At 39.4% G+C, this 16915-nt stretch overlaps 1 long non-coding RNA gene across 1 annotated transcript in view; it reads right to left on the reverse strand.

Moving 5' to 3' along the window:
• The window catches only part of LOC141801043 (uncharacterized), a 35736-nt gene extending 21228 nt beyond the window's left edge, over positions 1-14508 (reverse strand). The window contains exon 1 of the long non-coding RNA XR_012599367.1: positions 14396-14508. This is a non-coding gene — a long non-coding RNA (uncharacterized LOC141801043). The remainder of the gene's footprint in view (positions 1-14395) is intronic.
• Positions 14509-16915: the final 2407 nt, after the last annotated feature.

The following is a 16915-nucleotide window of genomic DNA, read 5'->3' on the forward strand; positions in this document are numbered from 1 at the left end:
CCTTAATTATAAAAAGGAAATGATTATGGTAATTGCAGCAGATCTCTGTTCATTTCATCCCCTTATGAGCCATTCCCGCCTTTCAGAGATATCACTTTCAGTTTAATAGCAGAGCTGTACAGATGTCCACATGTTGTGCTCACAATGCAGCTCCCTGAACGAAGCTTTAGTGCTTCACCTTCACTTTGGCAAGGTGAGAACACATCCCAGCTGTGTCATACAGTAAATGAACTGTGAGCTGACTTTTTGTTTTAAGATTTTATGTAAATCTGAATTTTAAGCCAACATTTAAAGACACTGCATGTTGAATCTTAAGATCTGGGTTGGAAATACTTGAACATGTTCACCTAAACATGACGTGGGATGGTAAGAATGACAACCAGAAATGTCTGCATGAATAATGTGGCTATGGTTGTTTTAGTTTTTTGGCAGCAGAAAATTAGACTGTGAATTATCTTTGATATTAACCTCCAATTGCACACAGATCTGTTAGTTGGAGTAAATCCACTCAGTTTCTGTTTCCATTGTCTTAATAAGAAAGTGCTGTCTGACCAATGGCAGAGGGAGGTTGAATCCTGCCCTTTACAGGGAAGACAGAGGTTGTCCTACAAAACAGGCAGTGCCAACTTGTTTAGATATTAGAATGGTATTTGTAAGTCTACCTCTCATTCTGTTTCCACCACAGACTGTAAAATTAATTAACATACGTAGTGTCCCCTGACATCACCTGCCTGTTTCTGAAACAGAATTTTGGAACACATCAGTTGTTGCAGCCATATTGGAAGTGATGGGGTCTTCTAGTACAGCAATCCATGGGTTTCAGTGACGTCACGTTCTTTTTGCGGCCGCCATCTTTAGGACCTAGCGCCATCAATCGGTCCCGTAGAAAAATGGCAAGTCAGACGGTCATCGCTCACCTCTCGGCTGAAGAAAAGCGACGATATTTGAAGAAAATCTGTGTTTTAGAATTCGACCCTTACTTAGTTTCCCCCGAAGTACTAGCGCCCCTTAAATCTGCATCAAAATTGCCAAATTTATCATTCGCCGATGTCTATATTTATCTCGTTCATAATCCATCCCCGTATACCGGCGAGTCCCTGAAGGCTTATAAAAGTACCGAAGCCTGTCGATACTTCACCTCAGGATGGGTAACTGAGGCCAAAGTTTACCATCTGGAGGTTAAACGCCTGTTTTTGATCATAGGAAAGGTAAGTTATATCATTATTCCCTCCTTTACTAGTTTTCTGCGCGATTAAAACTACCGCGAAAGTTACGTTCGCTAGCTTGTTTTTGGTTAGCTAAGTGTTTGTTTACCAATGCATCCGCTTGGTGTGCGGATAAAATGATCGTAAAAGTAACGATTGTGTTGTCGTTTTTTGCCGTTTTAATTGACGTTAATGTCAAAATATAAAGTGCTTAAAATATATGATCAGTAATCTCGATGGTATTCTCGCTCGTACAATAAAAACTACATTATGTTTTATTTGTGTTATAAACTTTAGGTGAAGCATTCACAGAGCCTCACTGTTACCCCACGCACCCCTGGATCACAGTGCAGGAGGATGGGACGGTGGTGATGGCTCACTGCACCTGTAAAGCAGGCTTAGGAGAGGTGTGCTCTCATGCAGCAGCCCTCATGTATTCAGTCGTGGCTGCTGTTGACATGAGGAATGGGCAGGCTTGCACACAGAAGCCCTGTTCTTGGACTCAGCCAAGTGAGGTCTCTGTCAGAGGGGTTCCTTATGAAGAGCTGCGTAACATCAGCTTTTCTCATAAAGAGACCCGCCTCGTCCCAGCCCCTGGTCCTGACATCAGACCTTCAGAAGACGAGTGCCAGAGATTCTTTGAGATGCTTCATGACAGCGAGAAGCATGAGTCCAAGCCTAAGAGAAGTGCCATCCTCTCCGTCACTGAGGGCCACTCCCACAGGTAAGAAAGGTTAGACCCCTGATGAGGACAGCATGCCAAACCTTTACTCTTTCCTTCATAAAATCCTTTTTCTGTTCAGCGGGAAACTGCTGTTCCATTTCAGCTGCATCAAGAGACTACAAAAGTGGATGTATACCAGAGGGTTTGGGGAAGCATATGAAAAATATTAGTTAATAATACATCCTATTCTGTTCTATAAGTGTCTCTTGCTCTGGCCATTGTCTTCATATCTCTTCTCAGTTATGTCTGCAGGTAAACAGAGTGCAATGAGTAATTCTAGGTGGATTTTGTTGATAAATACTGCTGTGCAGCTGCATTATGTTGGTCTCTTCAGTGTTTGTGGAGGTTGAATTCTATGTGAGCAGTTGAAAATTTTATTTCAAGTGTGTTGCTAATTTTTATCCTGAATAGTACAAAAGTTTGATTTTAAATGCCTACAAGTTTGCTCTTTTCTTTGTCACAGTTAACACATATATTAAGAGGGATAGGAAGGAGGTGCTCTAAAAAGTGACATATTTTCTGTCGCTCCCTCTCAGGTACATCCCAAAGGTGATGCAGCTGGACCTGCCCCTTCCTCTTTCAAACCTGTACTCAAGCTCCCGGCTAGAGATGGACTTGTCCTCACTGCTGGTTGAGAGTGCTAAGGTCTTTGATAGCCTTCAGCTTACTCAGCAACAGGTAAGCAATCAAAGTCAGACTAGGCCAGTTTTATCTGTATTGGAGGATAATAGCTGCAATGATCAGGTAGTTTAAAGGTAACACTTTTAACTTCTCAGTTTAGGTCAAATAGATGGCAAGGTTTTTTATTTTGAAAGTTGGACAGTGAATAATTTTCCATAATCGGATTAATTGTTGTCCGTCTGTACAATTTAGAAATGGGTTGACTGCTAACTATTCATGTGTCACTAACTGTTTTTTCAGTGTGTGATAGTTGAGGAGGAGACCAGGGAGCAGAGCAAGTCTAGGGTTTGGTTTGATCAGAGGGCAGGAAGGGTCACAGCATCAGTTTTCAGTGAGGCAGCCAGAGCAGACAGACCTGCATCTCTGATTAAAAGGATTTGCTATCCTCGTGCTTCCCAGTTCTCCACTGAGGCAACAAGGTACATAGATAAGTTTTACAGGAGACCTCTGCACAGGCGTACAGAGACAGAAACATAAATACTGGTTGTTTCATTTGCTCTTTTACTCAGTATACCAGTAGGAATATCAAATGAAGATATTAAAATAGACAAGAGCATAACAATTAATAAAAAGTAAGTAAGGAGGTTGCAACATTCAGAATCTCTTCAGTATTTGGTCTTATCTTGAGTTTTATACTTGAGGGAGACATTTTACTTTAGTCATGTTATAGGCAAACATTATACTTTTGACCCCACTATATTTTTATGGACCTTCTTGTAACTGCCTGCTTTTCCTCTGGAGTCAGCTGATGACTTTTCTCCAAAGTCTAATTAATGAGACACACATCCTAGTAATTATTAATAGGCAGTCAACATCACTGAGAAAAAGTCATATTTTAATTCACATTTTGTTTTCCAATCTGTCAGATGGGGTCAGGTGAGCGAGGAGAGGGCAAGGGCAAGCTATGTTGCCATGATGCAGGATCACCACAAAGACCTCCAAGTAAGGGTTTCAGGGTTCATTATCAACCCAGAACTTCCTTGGATTGGAGCATCACCTGATGGTGTGGTTTCCTGCGCTTGCCATGGCGATGGTGTTTTAGAAATTAAATGCCCCTTCAAAGCCAAGCATTGCCCCCTCAAAGAATGCTGCAGGGATCCATCGTTTTGTCTTGGCATGGGAGAAGATGGGGTTATGTCACTGAAGCACGACCACAAGTACATGCATCAGGTGCAGGTACAAATGCATGTTGCAGAGGTGAGCTATTGTGACTTCATGGTTTGGACCCCACAGGAAGCTTTCACCCAGCGAATCCCCTATGATCCCACCTTCTTCCATGAGGCCTACAGCAAAGTGGTGGACTTTATCAAGAGAGGAGTGCTACCTGAGCTGCTGGGAAAATGGTATACAGTACCGCGCTTCAGTCCCACAAACACCAACACCACCAAACAGCCACCTGAAGTGGGATGCTTTTGTGGTCAACCTGCAGGCACAGATGCCATCACCTGCACATCAGGAAGCTGCAGACGGAAGTACTTTCACAAGTCCTGTCTTAAACTGATCCGGGTGCCGAAGACATGGAAGTGTGTGGAGTGCAGAAAAAAAGTTTAGCTGTTTTACAGTCCAGTAGTCTTTATGTACATAGTTTATTTTTTATTTGTTCCCAGCATGATGATTTTTTATAAAATGTATATAATTTTGTTATTCTTGCTTAAATTATCAGCAATGGTCAGTCACAGTAATTTAAGTAAATGTAATGAGTTTTTTTCAATTGTAAATCACCAATACTTTCTGGCTCATGTTTTTACTGCTGGATGAAAGCCAAAAATACTTGCCAGTCTCTTACACCATTTAGTGTACAGATAAAATCAAAATTTCCACGCTGTGTTGGTCCTCTTATTGTGTCTGTTGTGGAAAGAGACATAAATCAAGATAAACATCTGATTGTACAGTACATAATAAGCATATGTTTTTCCCCAAGATAGACTTTCTCTGATGAAAACAACCTTTTTTTTATCAACATAAGACAAAATATATCTGATGCGAAACACAGGTCGTTTACTACACTGTACTTCTAGGCGTCTGTATCAGCCCGTTTCACAATTGGTTAATCCCTGGGAAATGATGACAGAGTTTGAATTTACGCTATGATCATAGGTTGAAAAAGTACAAGAATACTCAACTCAAGTTTACACTTTATTTTAATTAGAATTTCAAATTATATTTGGATTATATTCTCAACAAACATTTTTTCATTAACGACATCATTCAAACTAAAAGTAGTAGTAAACAAGTAATAGTAACAAAACAGCATTAGAAAACATTACAAACTATTTACAGAGTGCTTTCTTTATGACACAATGATACACCCATGCTACTCTGAGGGGACAACAGATGGGCAGATGTTACAAAGTGCACAGCACACTCTGACCATCTTGTCCAGAGATGTAAGGTTCCCTGCCGTTGAAGTCTGGCACAGGGAAATGGGTATTGTGCTCTGTAAAATGGTGTATTTGTTCCTTACAAGCCCAATGACCCGCTCAACATGGATCCGAACAGCTGCTAGTCCCCTTGAATCTTCCAGCTCACTTGGATGCAGTTGCTGTTTTCCTTTGGTGAAGGCAGGTATTTTGAGATGAGCACTGTACAAGCCCACAGCATCTCCTACAGTGAACCCTCGATCTGCTAGGACCACGTCACCAGGTGCCAGATTTTCCAGGAAGCCAGAGTTTTCAGTGATGTGCTTGTCACTTGTTCTCCCCCCCCAACCATTAGACACAAATGATATGACTCCCTGTGGAGTAATTGATATTAGATATTTAGCCGAATTGTGATGTTTGTATTGTGAATAGGTCTGTGCTCTGGCTCTCATGTTTTTAGGTCTTTCAATGAAAATTTCAAAACAGTCAATTATTGAGGTACAATTTCTGAAGCTGCTATTTCTAAAACACATGGGTAAACTAATTTGAATCTGCTCTTTAGGGGGCCATACTATTAATGTGGACAATCTACCATACAAGACATCTAATGTGCTATTAAAAATTCTGCTCACAGTAGGCGTTGACACATGAAATATATAAGAAAAGAAAAGCAGTGGCAGGTTAAGTCTCATTCTCATTAGTGTCATAATTAAACTTTGAAAGGGTGAGGGTCCAACTTTTAGGAATCCTGACACAAAAGTGAAAACAACCATGAGTTTGGCATAGGATGGAAGGCCAGTTAAGTCCTGCACCATGTCATCATTGTTCATGAAGGCTTCCTGGCTGAAGGACAACTGGCTGACCTTCTCCCTCAGCTGATGAACTTCTGCCCTCAGTTTACCGCACTCTTCTGTCAGTCTCTTAATGGTCGTCTGGCAGGCTTCATTGGTGCATGGCTCTGTGTCTGAGGTGTAACTACTTTCCTTACAGTAGCTGTGGTCTGCAGTCTCACCTCGATTCTCCTCAACCGGTGGGCTCTCATGGTCAGTGTGAGGGTCACTGTTGATGTCACATGCAGCCACCATCCCAACATCATGCACTGCACTTCTTTTTCGTTTGACTGCTTGTGTTTGCTCAAACTTTCTGAAACTGCTGACCTTCTTCTGCCGTTGCTCCGGGGTTAAATAAGCAAACAGACTCGGCACATAATCTGGGTGAAGAGGATTCTCACTCTTTTTACCTGCAGCAGTAGATCAAAATACAAGGTTAAAAAAACGCATTACCTATTCAAAGTATTACTTAATTAAACTTAAACACAACTAAGTGATGTCAATAATCTGAACCTGTACAACAGCGTTGATTGATAGCGCGTTTTAAGTCTGTGAGTAATATTGTGATTGTTAGCATGCTAACGCTAGGCTATGTAGTAAGTCCCGGAATTAACTCACCCGAAATAAAGTGCTCAGCGCAGAGTCTGGAGTGTTCTGTGGGGGTCCAGTGGTCTCTTTTAATGGCAGCAATCCACCTCTGTCTTCTTCCATCGTTTTTGGGGATGTTGTAAAATGTCAGTCCAATTTTTTTACCTTTGGAGTTGTCACAATCGACCGCACAGCAAATAGACGGCATATTGACAGCGTACCTCCGGTCGCAGGACGGTCCTAAAGATGGCGCCGTTGAGACAGTGTGACGTCACATGAAATCCATGAATAGGGCACCCATCAGTCACGTGAGCTGTGCTGTGCCTCTGATCAGGCAAGCTCACAATCTTAATATATCCTCTGAACTGCCAAGTAAAAAAAACTTCACCCCCTGTACAGTGTGTGCCAAAAGTAAAATGAATGATTCAGACAGAAGACACTTTTGGAACCAGGCTGTAAATAGGTTCATTTTTGCATTGTCACATATTTTTATACCAGAGGTTGCTGCTTGGTTTCTGCTTCCTTGGTTGCAGGTGGCACTCAGGTTGTCGACAGGTTACTGCCACCCACTGGGCTGAATTAGCATTACAACTACAATACCACAACACTATTGTCAATGGGATATGAGTGATGCTAAGAGAACACCAGTGAATCTTGTCACTTCTGGTCCCAACCACTGAACAGGTATCTGAAAAAAAAAGAAAAAAAAAAAAAAAAAAGGAATATATATATATATATATAAATATATATATATATATATATATATATATATATATATATATATATATATATATATATATATAAAATTAATAATAATAATAATAATTATATTAATAATTCTAAAAAATTATAACTAAAGTCCATATCAACCATTTTTTTTCCTTTTGTCAGTGTTCCTTTTAAATTTCTTCTGAACACATTTGAATATTTACCTTTAGTATACAGGTGAAAATATGAGTTTTTGAATTTAAATTTGATTATTTTATCAGGATGATGCAGTTTAACATAGTTCAAAACAAGGCATGAATCTGCCATGCTGTACAGACAGTTTATAGTGAGTGCTAATTTCCAACTCTTGTTGCTCTTTTGGCCTTTAAGTAACTAGCAATAAAATGGGAAAAAATAAATGAAATTAAAAAATCAGAAAACAGTAAAATAAAAACATCAACCCTTTAAAACCAACAAATTCACCATTCAAGCAGGAAATTAAAAACATGGCAGACTAGAATGGTTACTGCTCTGTTTTGCTGTCAACCAGCACTTGACCTTAAAAAGGAAAGATTTTAAATCTGCGTTTAGTTTGATTTCAGGTGGTAATGACTTCCAGAGTTTCCCCCCTTTATCGGAGAAAGCTGACTGTCTAAATGTTGGTCTGCGTTTTTTTGAATCATACAGTTTCCATTCACTGTGCTTCCAGTTATTCTGCTTCTGCTGCTCTGCCTTTGAACAAATTTGTAAAGAGGTTCAGGGGCCAGATTATTGGCACATTTAAAAAGTAATTTGAGGAAAGAGAGGTGCATAAAGCTTGCAAAGCTTAAACAAACATTAAAACTGATTTAAATCTGCATGACTAAACAGACCTCATGAGAGATGTGACTCTCTTAATTCAGAACATGTAAAGACGTCTGTCTGTCCCCAGACTAAATAAGCTCTTAAAAATGTCAAGTATTTGTGTTTCCCAAAGGAAAAGGGATCAGTATCCGATTACCTAACCATCTTTCCTGTGTTTTTTCCTCTGTGGCCCACATCATATTTCTCTGTCTGAGCTCTCACACTTTCTTAGACAGGTCTGCAGACTTCTTCTTTCTGTAATTCCAGCTGACTGATTCCCCGGCCAACCGTTGGTAATCTCTCTTCTCAAACTAGTATTGATTTTTGACTATCGCTGAGATTAGCTGCTGCTAACGTTGGGAGATGTAAACATAAGAGTCAGGAGGAAGCTGGGTTAATTCTCAGCCATGAGTCATGATGCTCAAAATGAGTAATAATGTCTTGATGACCCATGTTTTAAGCTTTTTTAGGTTGGTATGAGATTTTTCTTCAAACACACGCTACGAGTCTTCATGTACTGATCTCAGAATTATGACCAGAAACCTCACAGCTTTCTCATGCCTGAATAATGACACCTTACACTTCAGATCTGCAGGTTATGTCGTCTCAGCATCACTTTATAGATTTTCTTTTGCTGTTAGGGATTCTTCCTCCCTAACACCTCCTCCCTCCTGAGATATTGTCCTCAGCTGAAAGGTCTTAAGGGTGTGTGGCCATCGATAGCGAGCGGCTCTCATCAGCAGTCAGGCAGCTTGTTTTATGCACTATCACTAATGGACAGGGCTATCATTTATGAAGGGTAATGTCTTTAAAGGGGACATCAGTGGAGGCTAATGATGTGACCGGCACTTTGTACCAAGCAGTCCTTTGTTGGATGGTATTTAGACTCAGACCTTTTATGAGGTGCTTTGAAAGATGGATGGCGTGCTTATCAAAGTCCTGTTGATGGATGGATGGATGGAGTGGAGAACCCTTTTTACTGGTTCATAGAGATGTGTTAACTAAAGGTGAATAAAATAATAACATGTCCAGGGATTCGCCCTGACTTTTCTCTGTGACAGAAACTTTCAGGTGACACAGGACTGAAAGAGACATTAACATACTTTATGGCCTCCCAGCCTCCATTTTTTTTCACTGCAAAACAACTGAAACCTTTTCAAGTGTTTTTTGTCTTATTTCAAGTACAAATTGTCTTATTATACTCAGTATGGGCCACATTCACCTGACCAGTCCAGAAAAATGTCTTGTTTTGAATTATTTAATGAAAAAAATGAAGTCTGAATTGCTTGTGACTAGTAATAAAAAATCTGCCAATGGAACAAGAAAAAATGCTCTAAAATTTTCTTAGAACTAGAACAACGCCTTAATACAAGTAACTTTTCTCTTGTTCCATTGGCAGATTATTTTGACTTATTACAAGCAATTCAGATGCATTTTTCTGGGCTGGTCAGATGAATGTGGCTCATATTGAGTCTAAAAATTAGTGCTGTCAGGCGATTAAAAAAATTAATCTAATTAATTACATGATTTGTAATTAATTAATCTAATTAATCGCATTTTAATCTCATATCTGCTTAAGGTCCCAAAATAAAGAATTTGAATTCCAGGACATTAAAATTACATTAAAATTACATTAAAAGACATTTAAAAATAAGGTGGGAATATATACTACACATTTTTAGGTACCCTGAGGCATAAGGAACAAATGAAAAAAGTTTTATGGTTCTATCTTTACAAAATCTACACAGTCCTGCACCTAAGATAAGCTGATTTGATTTTTAGGACAGTTTTTGCTTCTGTTCACATTTTTACTCAATGCGGACTCAATTTTCACTGCAATATGAACTTCATTTCTTCTATGAGGTCAGGAGAACCAGGGCTAAAGGCTAAAAACTGTGAGGAACTATGTACAAAACACTTTTTTTCAAGTCTTGGATCAAAGAAGAGTGAAGTATTCTCAGTTTAACATGCTCTGAACACACAAACTGTTGCTCATTGGTGCAGAGCAGCCCCAAGCTGAAACATGACACCAGGAAGATGGAAGCAAATTTTCAAAGAATTCTTTAGATTTAAATACAAGACCTTTATCGATCATTCAGGGCTTGTTTGATGCAGTAGAGAGTGTAAAATTACCTGTTTTTTACAGAATTGAGCTAGAGCAAACGGTTGATTTTCTGTAGATTTTCAAAGAGGATGAGTGAATAAACGAGATGTGGACGGCAGTCCCCTTAACAGCGCTCTCTCTTCCCCCGGTTCAAAGCATGTTGCTCAGTGTGATACATTCAGGGACCATAGGAAATTTGAAAATCTGACGAGAACACCACTTTTTTCGTTTCGTTTACAGCCGACAGTTTGAGCAGTGAATAAAAACACTAATGTTCAAGAATCTGCATCATTATGATTGTAGTGTCCAGATGGACATTATGTTTTACTTTACTCGAGTTGTGTGCAGTTCTGGTCATAATGGAAACACCGGCAAGGCGAAATTGTTCTTTATTGAAACTTCAGAAATATCGCTTTTATTTTTTGAGAAAAAGTGTAAAGGAAACGCATCTAGTGGCACATGCAAGCAATCTGATACCTCGCTTTCACCAGAGCTCGTTTGGTGCTGGTGCTAAGTTGGTTCTAATCTCATTCTTCCAACAAATGTTTTGGTTTTCCATCAGCATGGAGCCAAGTTAGAGAGAACTAGTACTAAGTCAGGTACTGGCCTGGAACTATCACCAGCACCAGTTCAGTCAAAAAGGGGTATGAATGTGCACCACACTGCACCTCAGCTAAGGCTTCAATCTCCACAGATTTTCCATGGGCGAGTCTCTAGAGGAGGTTAGGAGGCTAATACCCACAATCCATACACCTTAAAACCGACTGCCAGTAATTTAAGACTGCAGTCAGGTCATCAGGGTGCCGCAGTGATAGACCTAACAGAGCTTCACTCAGTGTTTTAGCAGATGATGAGGAACTGCAGCCTCTAGGTTAACGTAAACATACGTGTCAGGCCATTCACTGAAACAATGGAAGGTTAATAGACATGTGTTTGCTTTACAGGTCATTGTAGACCATAGCTGTATGTTTATAGTTCCTTCTGGTTTTGCAATGTCGAGAAAATCAGCGTGTTATTTCCTCCTCTGGAAACTTAAATGCAGTCAGCTCATGACCTGTTCCTGCCCTGGGTTAATGTAAAGGTGATCCAGTGTCCTACAGTACATGGGAAGTGTCTCTACTCTTAGAAGGACAAAGATCCCTCGTGTTCTTGGTTGTTATTCAGTCCACTAGTGTCCTGTTGAGGCTGGCACTGTCACAAGTCACACGTATTCTATCATGCTGAAGTATGATTCTGAGCTGACTTTCAGCTTTTTAAAAGCTCAAGGGCGACCGTCAGTCACATGAGCTGAGCTGTGTCTCTGATTGGACAATCAGACAATCCTAATATTTTCTGAACCACAGAGTTAGAGGAAAAATTCACACACACACAGCCGCTGTACAGTGTGTGCCGACAGTTGAAATCAGCGTTTCAGACTCAAGCCGTCTTTTGAATCAGGCTGTAAATATGCTTTTTAATGCTGGAAAAGTCTGTTCTTTTTGGGCTTGGTGTGAACGTGGTTTCCAGTCTTTCTGCAGCCAGCCACTGTCCACTGAGTCGTCCCATGTCACCATCAACTGGAGAATTAAACTTTCTTCTGACTGACTGACTGACTGACTGACCACTGAACGATTTCAGGCCTGGTGCAAACTATTTCCTGTGACACAACGAGTTTACCTTCCATGTCCACCTACATCTCTGAATCCTTTCCCCTCTTTCGTCCTGTCCTGTCTCAGTCCTACTTATAAAAACCCACCTCCCTTAAATTTTTCTCCTTCTATGACAAACTGAATGGCTGCACTCTCCCTGATTACATCCTGTCGTTTCCAGCTTTCTATCCCTGCTGCAGAGCTTCTCAACACCTGGTTGTATGGACTCTACAACCTGATGAAATATTGCCAATGTATAAAATAAAAACCGTTGAATATTCTCACACAAAGTGACGTGTAAATCTCTCTAAATCATGAGCAGAAATGCAGCACATCAGCACACATTAAAATGTTACATGGTTTTGGATTGAACTGTAAATTACATTTAGCACGAGCAGATCAGGACACTTAATGTGTCACTAAGTTCCCACTGACGGAGTACTGAAGTATTTAACTTTGGCTTTTAGTTTATATGAGCTTAACGGTGCAGAAATCAATGTTAGTAAAACGTTTAAACTCCTGGTGTAACAGTTTGTCACAGAAAGGTTTGGAACCCTTTTCCTGTCACTGGGAATATAAAAGTAAATTTCAGTATCACTGTATTTTATGATACATTTAAAAAAGAACAAATACTTTGATTGCTTTACTATAACACCATTTCAGAGGAACAGCTTTAGTGTATATTCAACAAAAAAACATCAAAATCAGAATCAGAATAGCCTCTATTCGCCAAGTATCTCAAGAACACAAGGAATTCGACTCTGGTTTAACCACACTGTCTCTGTACTATTATTGTAAAGAAACACTAAATATTACAAAATCAGAAAAAAGGAGTCAAGTAGTAAGAAAAAAAAAAGAATTAAATAATAATAATAATAATAATAATAATAATAATAATAATAATTATAAAGAATTTTGTATTATATATATATATATATATATATATATATATATATATATATATATATATATATATATATATATATATATATATATATTACATTTAATTTAAAATAAAATAAAAATAAATAAAGTTCACTGAATAAGATGTCAAAGAACTGTGCAAACCATGGCTCATTTGCAGGATTTGCTCCTCATTTAGGCCTGGGTTGGTACAATAGCAGATTGTGCTGTTATTAAACTCTGGATGATATTGTGATACATCATTTCTGCATCCAAGCTCAATACGTTTACAAAAGTATCATATGACATCTGATTAAAGGTGCTGTGAGGACCATGTGGAATCTGTAGTGCTTTTCTGACAAAGACTCAGTTTCCCATAAGCACTTTCAACCTGTTTGGAGGCAAAAGGATGTAAATTGAACATTTTGTTTGTTTTAAAACTATACCAATTAAGATTGCAATATTTTCAAACAGCAATGAATTTTTGTGTTAAATAAGCAGAGAATTACCAATAACTATGTTTCTACTGACATGGACATCATGTAACACAGTGTAAAAATGTGTCAGATATGTTAAAATGTTTTTACAGAGCCTAAAAAGAAACGACTTTTAACAGAATCACTATTAAACACAACTTAATTTTTTAAAAAAAGTTTTAATTTTTTTTATGCCCTAAGAAAAGTAAAACACGTAAGGACAAAGTCTCAAGAGGCTTTCATATTTCAGGCATGAGAGGGTTAAGAACTTTCACTTGACTTTAAGCCAGATTTGAAAACAGCATGAGTCGACACACTGACATGAAACTGAAATCATGACACCGCAGAAACAGATCTGGTGTTATTTGGCTGTTAGAGAATGGAGAAGGCACACGTCAGCTTCTGGGACAGCACTTCTGTTTTAAACACAACTAATATGTCCTCATAACAGTGGGATTCAAAAACCTCAACATGAATATTTAACAAAAAAAAAATGAAAAATTTAATTAATAGCTCAGCCTTTTTTTTTTTTGCACCTTTCAGCATTATTCCACATCGAAGCAGCCATATTTGCTGGAGATAGTATGTGAATCAAGAAAGACACACTTCATCTGCTGTTTTCACCCCAGAAGCCAACAGCCAATAGTGATAAATCCCTCCATAAGTGTGATAATCGAAAACTTTTTGCTGATTCTGCCATATGCTTAATAACACATGACAGGCCTGTACTGTAACTGAGTGCTCCTAAAACACATGGGCGTTTGTTTCCCCTTCTTCCTTCAATGAATCAATCAAAGCTGCCATCATGTACTGTAAACCACCTTTGAAAGAGGAACAACTGTGTTTACAGTTAGGGAAGGGAACGGACAGACGCTGACACAAAGAAAAGGTCGATGTCACATTCCAGGTTTACATCGCCTCTTCCCGTTTCCCTGGTTATACTGTCTGTTTGCTACAGTATAGATTTCAATCTGGCCAGAAAGGAGCCCAAATACATAATCCGACATTTTCTGTTGTTGAGAAAATGGGACCAAGTCCAGCTTTTGAATGAATCTTTAAGTCAAGTCATAGGTGTAGCACACTTTAGCATCAGTTCAGGGAGAATCTTGTTTGTTTGGATTTAGCCTCAGTGCTAAACGACATTTTATAAACAGACAGTTGAACTGACAATCTCAGCAGCAGGTGGTGGAAATTATCAGCTGTCTATAGATCTGCTTCTCATTTCTGTTACCACATTGTTTATTTGTGGAAATAACATCACACACCAGATATGATCTTGTTCATCATCGAGTGTCTCTGCAACACTAGAGCTAGCATACGGATAAAAAAGCAGTTTTCTTCTTACCTCTTCATCGTCTGTCTGATGCTGGTTGAATGTTTCCTACTCGTATTGTCTCAGGACTGTTTGTTATCTCACACTTGCTTTCTCTGCCGAGTCACATCCTCCCCTGGAAAGCTATTCTTCTTCTAGATACGTTCACTTCCTGTCTTTGGCGGAACAATACATTAAGAGCCTTCAGACTAAGAGCTTCTGCTCCATCCTGTACTTCAGATGAAATAAAAAAAAAGGCTCTTTTAATTTCCTCTTAACCATGCACTTTATGTACCACACATTTATTTTCCACTGTGTTGAAAGATCTGTCTTAACATCCTGCAATCTCAGCAGAAAACGCTCTAGTAGATGATCCTGATGTGCTGCAGTTACTGTATGACTGCAATGAGCTTTTAATGGGCTTCTGTCAATAACAGTGTGCCATTAGCATGTAATACTCGTGAGGCGAACCATGCACTAATAATCCACAACAGGCCTCGATTCATTAGTGCAGATTAACCCTCTCTGATACAGCAGATACAGACAGTTTGTTACTCAAATACTCAAATAAATGCCCCTCAACATGGCACCCCGCCGTCTCCCCAAAATGCTCTTACTGTTGGTCAGATGTGTGTGGATGAAAGACTAGAAGAGTATTGTAAAGTGTCAGTCCATTTACCTTTCATCATTTAATAAACTGGAAGAACAATATGGTGAATTGCTGAATGAGTATTTTAACATAATGAAATTTAGCTGAGAGTGGTAAAAAGACAAAGAGAATTAGACTAAAATGGAGCAAAACAACAACAACAACAAAAAATCCTGCCAAAAAAAGAAGGAAAACAAACAACGCCTCAAAAGTTGGATTGGGTACCGGTGGGAAATGGTTGGTCCAAACTTGACTCTAAGGCTAAACTATGATTTAGTCTACAAGGTGTAACATTTTACAATTCAATAGTAATTTCTTTAAATTCTGAAGCATTTTTTAATCAAACTGCTGTTAAACATTTAAACACTTATAGTTCATATAAATATTAACTTCAGTAATTCCAAATGTACTCGTTTTTGTCTTTTACCCAAAACATTAGTAGTCTTATCCCACAGTAGAGCATGCAGGTTATTATTTAAAGGGGACATATCATGCTGATCCGTGATTTAATACTTACATATAAAATAATAAATTTGAAAAAAAGACCTTTCACCCCCTGAATTTTCAAAAAATGAGATATTGTATTTTTTCTGAAATCCTAGAACGAGATTTGATGTCTCTGAAAATAGGTCATTGACATTTGGCCGTGAGATTTCGACCTTCATGACGACACGAGGATCCTTTCTTTTTATTGGAGTAATCTGATAAAGCAGCTCCTCCTCTGTGATTTCAGTTAGTCACACAACTGCCACCGAGGGATACACCCACCAAGAGCCGAGTATAAATGTATAAACTATACATGTTACAGTACCGGTTTGACTCACCACACTGAAGCGTCCTGAGATGATCTGTGTCGAGGTGGATTTTCTTCCTCCTGAGCTGCAGAACCGTCCGGGTCTGACTCGGGGTCCAATACAAAAGGACGTATCCTAGGACGTATCCTACACTCTGCCATTTTATTAGTGCTATCAATGCCTTACGGGGAAGCAAACAGCAAACTCGCTCGGTCTGCTCCATTCAATGTGGCGATTTTGTAAATACTGCCATGCTGCAAAAACCGCCCCCTGGCTCTACCCCCTCCGCCCCTCTGATAGAACTGACCAATCAGAGCACAAAGGGCTGTGACGTTGCGAGGTTACTGGAGGTTATTCTGGAAACGAAGCGTTTCAACAAGATCTTCAGAATGGCCTAAAATGAGGATATTGAGAACGCTATTGTGGGGCAATGAAGGAACTAAATGACTTGTACTGAGGGCAGAAATGCTTTACAGGCATCCTAGTCTGGCATAGTGAAAAGGAGAAACAAGCATGATATGTCTGCTTTAACACTGGTATCGGGACCAGAGAAGCTGGATTGGTGCACCCCGACCTCACACTAACCTTCTCCTCTGAACCCTTCACTAAATTGCCTCTCTCCATCCGTACCAGACCCGTTCTGTTATAACTTTACCTCACACTGCAGCTGTCTTACTTCATGTTTTCTTTAAAGTTCTGTGCCAGCCCTCCTCTTAGCCTCTTTGTAATGAGCCTGCAGGTTGACTAATGCACCTTGAATGTATAGTCTGCAGAATTTTCTTTAGAAAATAAAATGTCAACTTTTACAGGGATAACCCTGCTCAATTGTCACTTTTAGACCTCATTTCATCAGTGTCAGTGTCTGTGTCTGCTTCGAACCCTCTCCTCAGCCTTGATGTTTTGGTTGTTTAGGTACATTTCTGGTTGGAGAGTAAGCATGGTTACCTCAGCCAATCACAGTCCTACACAATCCTAGTGGGCAAGTAGCTTTCGAGGCTAGCAAGTGGAAGAAGCTATCCTAAGCGGCTATGATAGTGAGCACTGAGCAAGAAGAACAACCAAAGTGAAATGAAAAGCCAAACAGATAAAGCCTTCCTCCTAGAGGAGGGT

This window comes from Halichoeres trimaculatus, unplaced genomic scaffold (genome assembly GCF_033239565.1).
Source record: "Halichoeres trimaculatus isolate MK-OKI-2021-1 unplaced genomic scaffold, fHalTri1.1 fHalTri1_scaffold_2, whole genome shotgun sequence".
In the NCBI taxonomy this organism is placed as follows: domain Eukaryota; kingdom Metazoa; phylum Chordata; class Actinopteri; order Labriformes; family Labridae; genus Halichoeres; species Halichoeres trimaculatus.